The following is a 10356-nucleotide window of genomic DNA, read 5'->3' as shown; positions in this document are numbered from 1 at the left end:
TTGTTTAACCCTGTTGCTTTTTAAATACTTAAATGTAAAACTGGAAAACCAATAAAATATTATTTAAAAAGACATGTGTAAAAAATGTGTAAAAGTGTAGCATGGGGATGAGCTGAAGAGGTGGCAATGCAGCACAGGCCTGTGGGAGAGCCAGCTGGAGCCATGGTGGTGTTAGGGCTCTGCTGAGCATCCAGGATCTGCACCAGGCTCCAGCTGATTGGCGTGTTGCAGCTACACCAAAGACAAAAGGAGGAGGGGATAGACATGCCTGTGCAGTGTTTACATTTAGCCTGGAGCCACCCTGGAGACAGCAAGGGGCTGGACCACCCCAGCCCCCAATCAAAAGAAAAGCCTTAATCCAGTGGTCCAGAAGGCAGCCCAGCCACCACACCCCTCCAATTCCTTCTCCTCTTTTCCTGGGCACAGACACAGTTGATGCTCCTCACCATAGCTAAGGTGGGACTTGCAAGTACCTCGATCTGCTTTGTCCTGTAAAATGGCACTCCCCTGGTGCTCTGCCCACCCCACTGCTGGCAGCCCCAAGTAAAGGTCGAATGCTTCAGGCTCGCGTGGCCAATGAATGGGGTGGCAGCGGAGGCTAAAGCAGATCTGCAGCTTGTCAGCAGTGCTCAAAGGCTGCCCAACTTTACTCCAGAATTTTGGGGTTGGAAGGCAGAGGGGCAGCACTGTGTTTGCAGATCTGGAAGCACCTGCTGGAAAGCCTCCTGCTTCCATCCCCCACCCCCTGCCACAGCTACCTCCTTCGGAGTCTTTTTTATCCCAACAGTCCTGCTGGCATGGCAGCAGGCAAGAGCACCAGGTGAGCTGCACTTTGCAGGACGAAACTGGCAGATCTATGCTGGTAGGCCCGTTGGAATCAGGACAGCTCCAAAGGAGGTAGCTGCAAGGGGTGGGGAAGCAGGAGGCTTTCCAGCAGGTGCTGCCAGGCCTGCAAAGTTCTGCCCCAGCTATGGCAAGGAGCAGCGGCTATGTCTGTGCCCAGGGGGTGGGGAGAAGGAACCAGAGGGGCGCAGTGGCTGGGCTACCTTCTGGCTGCTGGATTCAGGGTTTTCCTTTGATTGGGAGCATATGGTCTTACCCTGGCCGAAATGCAAATACTTCTCTAAAGCAGGCATTGGGAGGCTGAAGGCCTCTATCTTTGTGGCCATGCAGTTCTGAAATCGATGGGCTGCTGCTGGGGAGGAGAATCAAAATAGGGCAAAACAAGCGAAGTCCACCATGGTTTATTGATTGCAAAGTTTTCCTTGGGTTTTCTTATCCCTTCCTGGGCTATTAAAATCACATTGGCAAGGTTTGTACTGAACACTGGCTGCAAACTACTCAACTGGACTTTAGCCTAGCCCCATGTGCAATCCCAGGCCACATTCTGGAGGTAAGAGAATGTAGTAACAGGAGAGAGCTGCAAAATTGATTCATTATTTATTCTTTTCTTGAGCAGCAATAACTACATTCTTTGATTATTTTGCTAGCAACCTGCAGGCTGTGAACTTTCCTTTCCACCTTGGGGAAAGAATTCAGGAGTGCTAGATTTATTTTTCCTGCTAATTACAGTATACCTTGTGGGGTTTTTTAAGGAGCTTATGAGAAAAAGATGTGTCTGAAAATTAAAGGATGTATGGATTGAGTTATGAGGCAGGTCAGTATATGGATGTATTCACTTCCAGTTGCTGACAGGTGTGCCACAAATGTTCTGACTGGACACGTGCATGCTCTCAGGGCCCAAAGATTATCTTCATTCTTCATTGTGGATTAAAAAAAATTATGGGTTCTGATTTTAAGGTGAGTATCCTGAGCTATGGAGGCCTTTGATCTTCTTAAGTAAAGCACATTGATTTGTGTTTTAGATTGTAAGCCGCCCTGAGTCTTCAGAGAAGGGCGGGATATAAAAGCAATAAAAAGGGAACACAGATTAGAAAGAATGAGACCTTTTGGGATCTTCAATTCCCTTCCTGTTAAGAGTTCTTTAATAAGGTTTGCTCTTCCTTCCTAACATCAATAAAGGTGTTTTTTCCAGAAAATATGTGAAGAGCTGTAATTAGTGATTTAACTATGTTTTCTTTTGGCTGTGTTTTATTTTAAAATTATTATTATTATTATTATTATTATTATTATTATTATTATTGTTATTGTTATTGTTATTGTTATTGTTATTATTATTTTATTTGTATACCACCCTTCTCCCGAAGGACTCAGGGCGGTGAACAGGGCAATAAATACTAATACAAGGATACAAAAATTAAAAAAGATTAAACAAAGTGCCCAATACCTTAAAACAATAAGTTAAAAAATACGTTAAAAGCAATAATAAAACCCAAAACCCATCAGGCCAGGCCGGCTTGTTCAAACAAGTAGGTCTTAAGATCCCGTCGGAAGGAGCAAAGGTTGGGCGACGTCCGGAGCTCAACCGGTAAACGGTTGCACAAATCCGGTGCACCCACAGAGAAGGACCTCCCCCTGGGGGCCACCAGACAGCATTCTCTGACCGGTGGCACGCTGAGGAGGCCCTCTCTGTGGGAGTGCACTGGGCGGAGGGAAGTTGATGCCGGCCGCAGGTGCTCCCTAAGGTACTCCAGACCCATGCCATGTAGGGCTTTAAAGGTCATTACCAGCACCTTGAATCTCACCCGGAAGACAACTGGGAGCCAATGCAGCTCACGGAGCAAAGGTGTAACATGGGAGTATCGGGAGACTCCCAACACGACTCTCGCGGCTGCATTCTGCACCAGTTGGAGCCTCCGAGTGGTCCTCAAGGGCAGCCCCGTTGCAGTAGTCTAATCGAGAGGTCACGAGCGCCTGAGTGACCATACGCAAGGCATCCCGGTCTAGATAGGGCCACAACTGGCGCACCAGGAGAACCTGGGCGAAGGCCCCCCTAGTCATAGTTAATATATGATTTTCTAAAGAAAGCTGTGAATCCAGGAGGACTCCCAAGTTGCGAGCCCTATCTACAGGGGGTAATAACTCACCCCCCCATAGAAAGAGATGGAATATTCTGAATTTCCCGAGATGCCGGTACCGATAGCCACTCCGTCTTGTCAGGGTTGAGCTGAAGCCTGTTCCTCCCCATCCAGACCCAAACTGCCTCCAGGCAACGTGACATCACGTGGAGGGCATCACTGGGGTGGTTTGGGGTCGAAATAAAAAGCTGGGTATCATCAGCATACTGATGATACCCAATTCCAAAACCACGAATGATCTCACCCAGCGGCTTCATATAGATGTTGAACAGGAGAGGCGAGAGAACCGATCCCTGAGGAACTCCACAAACGAGAGGCCTTGAGGTCGACCTCTGCCCCCCCTGCCAACACCAACTGCGAGCGTCCCAGGAGATAGGAGGAGAACCACTGAAGAACCGTGCCTCCCACTCCCAATCCCCTGAGACGCCGCAGCAGGATACCATGGTCGATGATATCGAAAGCCACTGAGAGGTCTAATAGGACTAGGACAGAGGAATATCCCCTGTCCCCAGCCCTCCAGAGATCATTCACCAGAGCGACCAATGCCATCTCCGTGCAGTACCCGGGCCTGAAACCTGATTGGTACGGGTCTAGATAATCCGTTTCATCCAGAACCAGAGGGAGCTGATGTGCCACCATGCTCTCAACAACCTTCGCAAGAAAGTGAAAGTTGGAGACAGGATGAAAGTTGTTTAACACAGCTGGGTCCAAGGAAGGCTTCTTGAGGAGAGGTCTCACCACCCCCTCCTTCAAGACGGCGGGGAAACTACCCTCACTCAAAGATGCAGATATAACCGCCTGGAACCAGCCTCGTGTCCCCTCCCGAGCTGCATAAACCAGCCAGGAAGGGCACGGGTCCAATAAACACGTGGTGGAGCTCAGCCTCCCCATAATCCTGTCCACTTCCTCCAGAGTCACAGGATCAAACTCCTCCCAGATAACATTGACAAGACCACCCATGTCCTGATCGTCAGACTCTGCCCAGTCGGAGTCCAAACCGGTCCGAATCCAAGCCATTTTGTCTGACAGATGTTGGCTAAACTCCTCGGTACGACCCTGCAAGGGTTCCTCTCTCACCTCCTGATTAAGGAGGGAGCGGGTCACCCTAAACAGGGCGGCCGGGCGGTTATCTGCGAACGCGATGAGGGTAGCGAAGTAATTAGACCTCGCCACCCTCATCGCCGCGAGATAAGACCTAATATAGGTTCTTAGTCGCAATCGGTCGGATTCAGACCGGCTGGATCTCCAACAGCTCTCTAGGCCCCATCTCCGACGCTTCATCTCCCAGAGCTCCGCGGAAAACCATGGAGCCCGCTGGGATCTGCACCGGGTCAGGGGCCGCAAGGGTACAACTCGGTCAAGTGCCTCCATGGCTGCCCTTTCCCAGGCTTCCACTAAGGCATCAGCTGAGCTGTGAGCAAAGGAGGCAGGTGGGGACCCCAGCGCTGCCTGGAACCTCTCAGGGTCTATTAAGCACCTGGGGCGGAACCATCTAGTTGGTTCAACACACCCACAGTATGTTTGTTTAATCAAGGAGGGCTTGGAAAGATAGAAGTGGCCAATATGGATGCTGCACCTCCAGATCTCTGTCTCTCTCCCCTGTAGATCTCTGGAGAGGAGGAGGGGGTGGCAGGGGAGCTGTGTGAGGGAAGGCTGCCCCAACAAGCTATCATCCTTACCATGCATGATTGGAAATGGGAATTCCCTTTCGAGAATGGCCAGCCTTCCTTGTGCAGCACTGCTCCCCAGCCGCCTCATCTTGCTCTCCAGAGATCTGTCAACACAGAGGTTGGACTCAGAGGAAACTGCTTCCTGCAAACATCCTCCACTTCCTGCTTTCTGCAATGGGGCACTGGACAGGGAAACACCAACAATGTCTGGGATTAGGAAAAGAACATTTTTTTAGTGTGCTACACACACACACACACACACACACACAAACATTCGAAGCTTGGAGACTTGTATCCACATGTGGGCTAGCAAATTGCCAATCATGCCTAGGCTTGGGGAGAAGGCCCTCTCCTTTCTCTGTGGATAAAAGTCCCCAAACCTGGAATGCAGTGTGTGTGTGTGTGTGTGTGTGTGTGTGTGTGTGTGTGTGTGTGTGAGCACATGCATGTGCTTCGCTGCTAGCAGCAGTTTGGGAAGGTGAGGAGTTTGTGGGTCACCGAGTTGTCCCCACATCGAGTTAGCTGCTGCGAATTGTTCCATTCTGACCCAGCTGTCTCAAGTCAGCTGTGTCCAATGATTGGCATTGAGCAGGCCATGCCCACCTGCTAGGTGACTGGTGGTACTTGAATATTGCCATATTCTAAAAGTGGTACAATCTCTGAAAAGGTTGAAAAGCCCTGGACTAGAAGACCTCCTAGGTCCCTTCCAACTCTTATTCTGTTTTGTTATTCTATTAATTTTGAAATGCAAAATTTTTAGAAGTAAATTGTTGCAGAAATTAAATTATTTCTTAAACTTTCTCCAGTTTACTCATTTCAATCATGCTAAAGAGAGAAGTGACAACTGGTTACATTTTAAAACAAGTGTATTTTTCTCTACAAATGACTCCAATGAATCATTTTGAAAATGATCAAGAAACAGATGTCAGTTAAATTGGAGAACTGAATTTAATGACATGGTTCCATAGGTATAGCAAGTAAAACAGCTCTGTCTTCCTACCTAATATTACTTTCATTGAAGGCGTCCTTTATATTTTTCTTCATTTTTAATCTATTATTTTTCTTCAAGCTTCTATTATAAATACTGAGTTTTAGGATTATTTATCTGCATTTGTTTAAATACTGTTTAAAATTTGTTCCTTTAAATCATCATGAGAAACAAATCAAAGACAGTATTGCCAAAATCTTAATTATATCATACCTGAAGGCCTTTGCTGTATAAATTACTTGGATGTGATAGGTTTCCTCAGGTCTTACCTCCTTGCTTAACATTACCATTAATGTTATCATTCGGGATGAACTAGTAATCCTGAACATGAGAATTGGAGAGTGAAGTTTGTAGATTCAAGGAAAAGAAATGAGATAATCAGCTGACAAATGCTTACCTGCATTATTAAATTATTGTTTGAACTATCCTGGCTGAGCGGTGTGGTGACCTAGTGGTGAAGATGCTTGCCTCCCACTCAGAAGGTTGAAAATTCAATGCTAGGTAGTGGAAGATGTTTCTCTCCTAGGGCGCAAAGAAAAAAATATCTGCTGCGAACTCTACCTAGGCATCAGGAAGGACATCCAGTCAGTAAACCCTTAGCTCCATCCACTTGCCCAGATTCTACCCTGAATGAAGGGATTACAGGGTCATAAAAAAGGGAATTTGAGCTATCTTGTTTGTTTTAAAATACCATTTGATATCATAATTTTCAAGAATGAGTACACACATATGGACAAGATATTGATTAATTATATTAAAAATATCTTTCATGATTGCAGAGAAGAGACTATATCTGGTTAAAAGGCAGGTTATCTGTTTGTATTGTTTGTTTAGTATTCTGTCATTTTTTTTCTCATCTATTGTATCAGAACAGTTAACAGCTAGACAATTAAATCCTCTGAAAAACAAGTGAAACAACAATGTATATATTTGTCATAGAGAAAATATGATTGCCATGATTGCTATCTTCAAATATTTCAACAGGCTAAATAACTACCAGATTGTAGCTGAATTGGAAAAGGTTATATTCCAACACATTAAAGGGATCCTGATAACATATGGAAAGGATGACAAAAATAAACTTCTTTTCTGTTGCCTTAAAAGAAGAGTGTTGAGACTAATAAATGGAAAATGCTAGACAGGTTTTGGCATAATTATTGTTTGTACCAGTTCAATAGTTGAGGATACGTTCTCTATCAGAACTGGAATAAACAAAGAAACTAAAAGAAAACTGAAACACTGGGGTATGGGGAGAGAACATAATAAGAAGGGAAGATAATGGACTTCCAGTGCTTCAAGAGCTTTGGGAGGATATGCATGGCAACTAAATTTTTGACTTGGAATGTTAATGGACTAAATTCACCACAGAAGAGAAAGAAAGTTTTTCAATATTTAAAACAATTCAAGATAGATGTTATATGTTTGCAAGAAACGCATATTAGGGCTATGGACCAAAAGTTTTTATTGAACTCAAGACTGGGCACTTTGTTGCCTCTGCAATGAATAAGAAAAATGGAGTGGTTGTTTATGTTAAAAGTGCCATAACAGCGGACTTAATTGAAGCAGACAAGCATGGAAGATACGTATTGATAGATTTGTTGCTAGAAGGCAAAAAGACGCTTTTAGTTGGACTGTATGCCCCTAATCAACAACAACAACAGGCTGACTTTTTTAGTTTACTTCATACAAAACTTACCCAGTTGGATTATAAATCTTTTATTTTTATGGGGGACTGGAATGGTGTTTTGGATGTACAGATGGATAAGGCTGGAGCTTTTAAGCGCATTCCAAGTCATGCTAGACTGCCTAAATCTTTTTTTGAAATGAAGGATGACTTGGAATTGTGAGATATTTGGCGTGAGAGACACTTGCGGGAAAAGGATTATACTTTTTATTCTGATAGACATCAATCTTTTTCGAGGATTGATTTTATTTTGGTGACTAATGACTTTTTTTTGAGGACTAAAAAGGTGAAGATTTGTGCAAGAACTATCTCTGATCATAGTCCAGTTTGGTTAGAGATTGATAAGGAGAAAAGAGATAGGCGCTCGTGGCGCGTAAATGAGAATTTGTTTAGAAATCAGAGAAATGTGGAAGAATGCAAACAGCGGATGAAGGATTTTTTTGTAACTAATATGAACAAAGGTACCTCTATGGATATGATGTGGGATGCTAGCAAGGCATACATGAGAGGGGTGTTGATATATATGAATAACAGACATAGACGTGTTGTGGAAGCTAGGAGGAAAGAACTGGAGAACGAAATAAAGGAAAAAGAAAAGGCTTTGATTTTGAACTCAGAGGATGTGAAGACTAAGGAGGCTATTAAATTGTTAAGAGGACAATTTGATAAATTAATGGCTGACCAAGTGGCAACCAATCTGCGGTTTGCCAGGCATAATACTTTTTGCAACGCTAATAAACCAGGTAGATGGTTAGCTTATAGATTGAGGAAAAAACAAAGGGCTTCTAATATAGACAAGATTGAGCATAAAGGAAGGGTTGTGTTTCAACAGGACCTTATCAAGGATGCTTTTGTGGATTTTTATTCTAAATTATATGCTAAGGAGAAAATTAATGAAAAAGACATTGATATATATCTGGAAAATGCTAGCATCCCGGTTCTTACGCAAGTACAAAAAGAAGGGATTAATCAACTGATCACAGAAGAAGAAATTTTTACAGCAATTAAGGAATTGAAGGTGGATAAAGCACCAGGTACGGATGGCTTGACTGCGGCCTATTACAAAAATTTACAATTAGAAATGATAAAACCGTTAAAGGAACTGTTCCAGACAATTCAGAGGGGGGGAAAGGTGCCACCATCTTGGAGAACTGCTTTTATTTCTTTGATTCCGAAGGAAGACCAAGATGCTACTCAAGTTAAAAATTATAGACCGATATCGCTTTTAAACACAGATTACAAGATATTTGCTAAGGTTTTGGCTAATAGACTGATGAGGGTTCTGCAACAGGTGATTCATGGGGATCAAACGGGGTTTATTAGTGGTAGGCAAATGAAAAATAATGTGAGGCATATAGTTGATGTGTTAGAGTTTTTGGAAAGGAACAACCAGATCCCTGCGGCGCTAATTTTTTTAGATGCTGAAAAAGCTTTTGATCAATTGAATTGGAAATTTTTGTTGAAAGTTTTAGAAAAAATGGATTTTGGGGAAAATTTTTTACAACCGATTAGGGCATTATATCAAAAACAAACTGCCCGAATTATAGTTAATAATAGCTTGACAGAAGCATGTAATATTGAGAAGGGCACAAGGCAAGGGTGTCCGTTATCGCCCTTGTTATTTGTGTTGACATTAGAGATATTATTGGTTAAAATTCGGAATTCGGAAAAAATTAAGGGGATTCAAATTGGAGATCAGGACTACAGATTGAGAGCATTCGCAGACGATCTGGTTGTTACAGTGACCCAGCCAGAGAACTCTGTTGTGGACCTGATGGAGATAATAACACAATATGGGAAGGTTTCTGGATTTAAGGTTAATGTACAAAAAACAAAAATTTTGGCCAAAAATATGACATCACCGCAAAAGGCCCTCTTAGAAGGATTAACTGGATTTGAGATTGTTAAAAGGGTTAAGTATCTGGGGGTGATTTTGTCGCCCTCTAATACAAAGCTATATAAAAATAATTATGAAAAGCTATGGGGGAAAATTCAAAAAGAATTGGAGAGTTGGGAAAAATTGCAATTGTCTTTGTTGGGACGGATTGCAGCAGTAAAAATGAATGTCCTGCCTAAATTTTTATTTCTGTTTCAAATGATACCGATTCTTAAGAAAGATTCTAATCTGGAGGAATGGCAGCGAGGTATCAATAAATTTGTGTGGGCAGGGAAAAAACCACGAGTTAAACTTAAGATTATGCAGGATACTCGTGAGAGAGGTGGCCTTAAATTGCCTAATTTTAAATTATATTATGAAGCTGCTGCATTAGTAGGAATAAGTGACTGGATTAATTTGACGCAAGGGAGGTTATTAAATCTTGAGGGCCATGATTTGTTGTTTGGCTGGCATGCATATTTGTTGTATGATAAGAAGGTAGACAACGTGTTTAGGGTGCATATTTTAAGGCAGGCATTGCTGAGAGTTTGGAAGAAGTATAGACATAAGTTAAGTTGCAAGATACCATTGTGGGCAATTCCAAAACACGCAATAGAAAATATACATGCTGGCTTTAAACATGATGTGACTACGTACAAGGAGATCCTCAGTTTGGAAAGAAATGTTTGGTGTTTGAAATCATATAGCCTCTTGCGAGAAGAGAAGGTTGTTCAAAATTGGTTTCAATATACTCAGTTACGGGCCAGGTGGAAAGAAGACCAGAAAAATGGATTTACAATGACTGATGAAAATTTGATAAAGCAAATTAGAAATCAGGGACCAGCACATATCAAACGGATATATCTTGCATTGATAGAGATTGACTCAGAAACAGAGCTTGTTAAGGATTGTATGATAAAATGGGCCCAAAACATCCAGGAAGTTATCACAATGGACACGTGGGAAAAGATTTGGGTGAGGAACGTGAAATTTACTCAAGCTCAAAATCTAAGAGAGAACTTTTACAAAATGTTTTATAGATGGCATTTAGATCCTAAAAAGCTTGCAAGTATGTATCCGAATTATCAGCCTAAATGTTGGAGGTGTGGTGATGAAGATGCAACATATTTTCACATATGGTGGACATGTAAGAAGGTTAA

This window comes from Vipera berus (assembly GCF_964194415.1).
Source record: "Vipera berus genome assembly, chromosome: 6".
Taxonomy (NCBI): Eukaryota; Metazoa; Chordata; class Lepidosauria; order Squamata; family Viperidae; genus Vipera; species Vipera berus.
The sequence above is the reverse complement of the archived record's forward strand: the minus strand, read 5'-3'. Positions refer to the sequence as shown.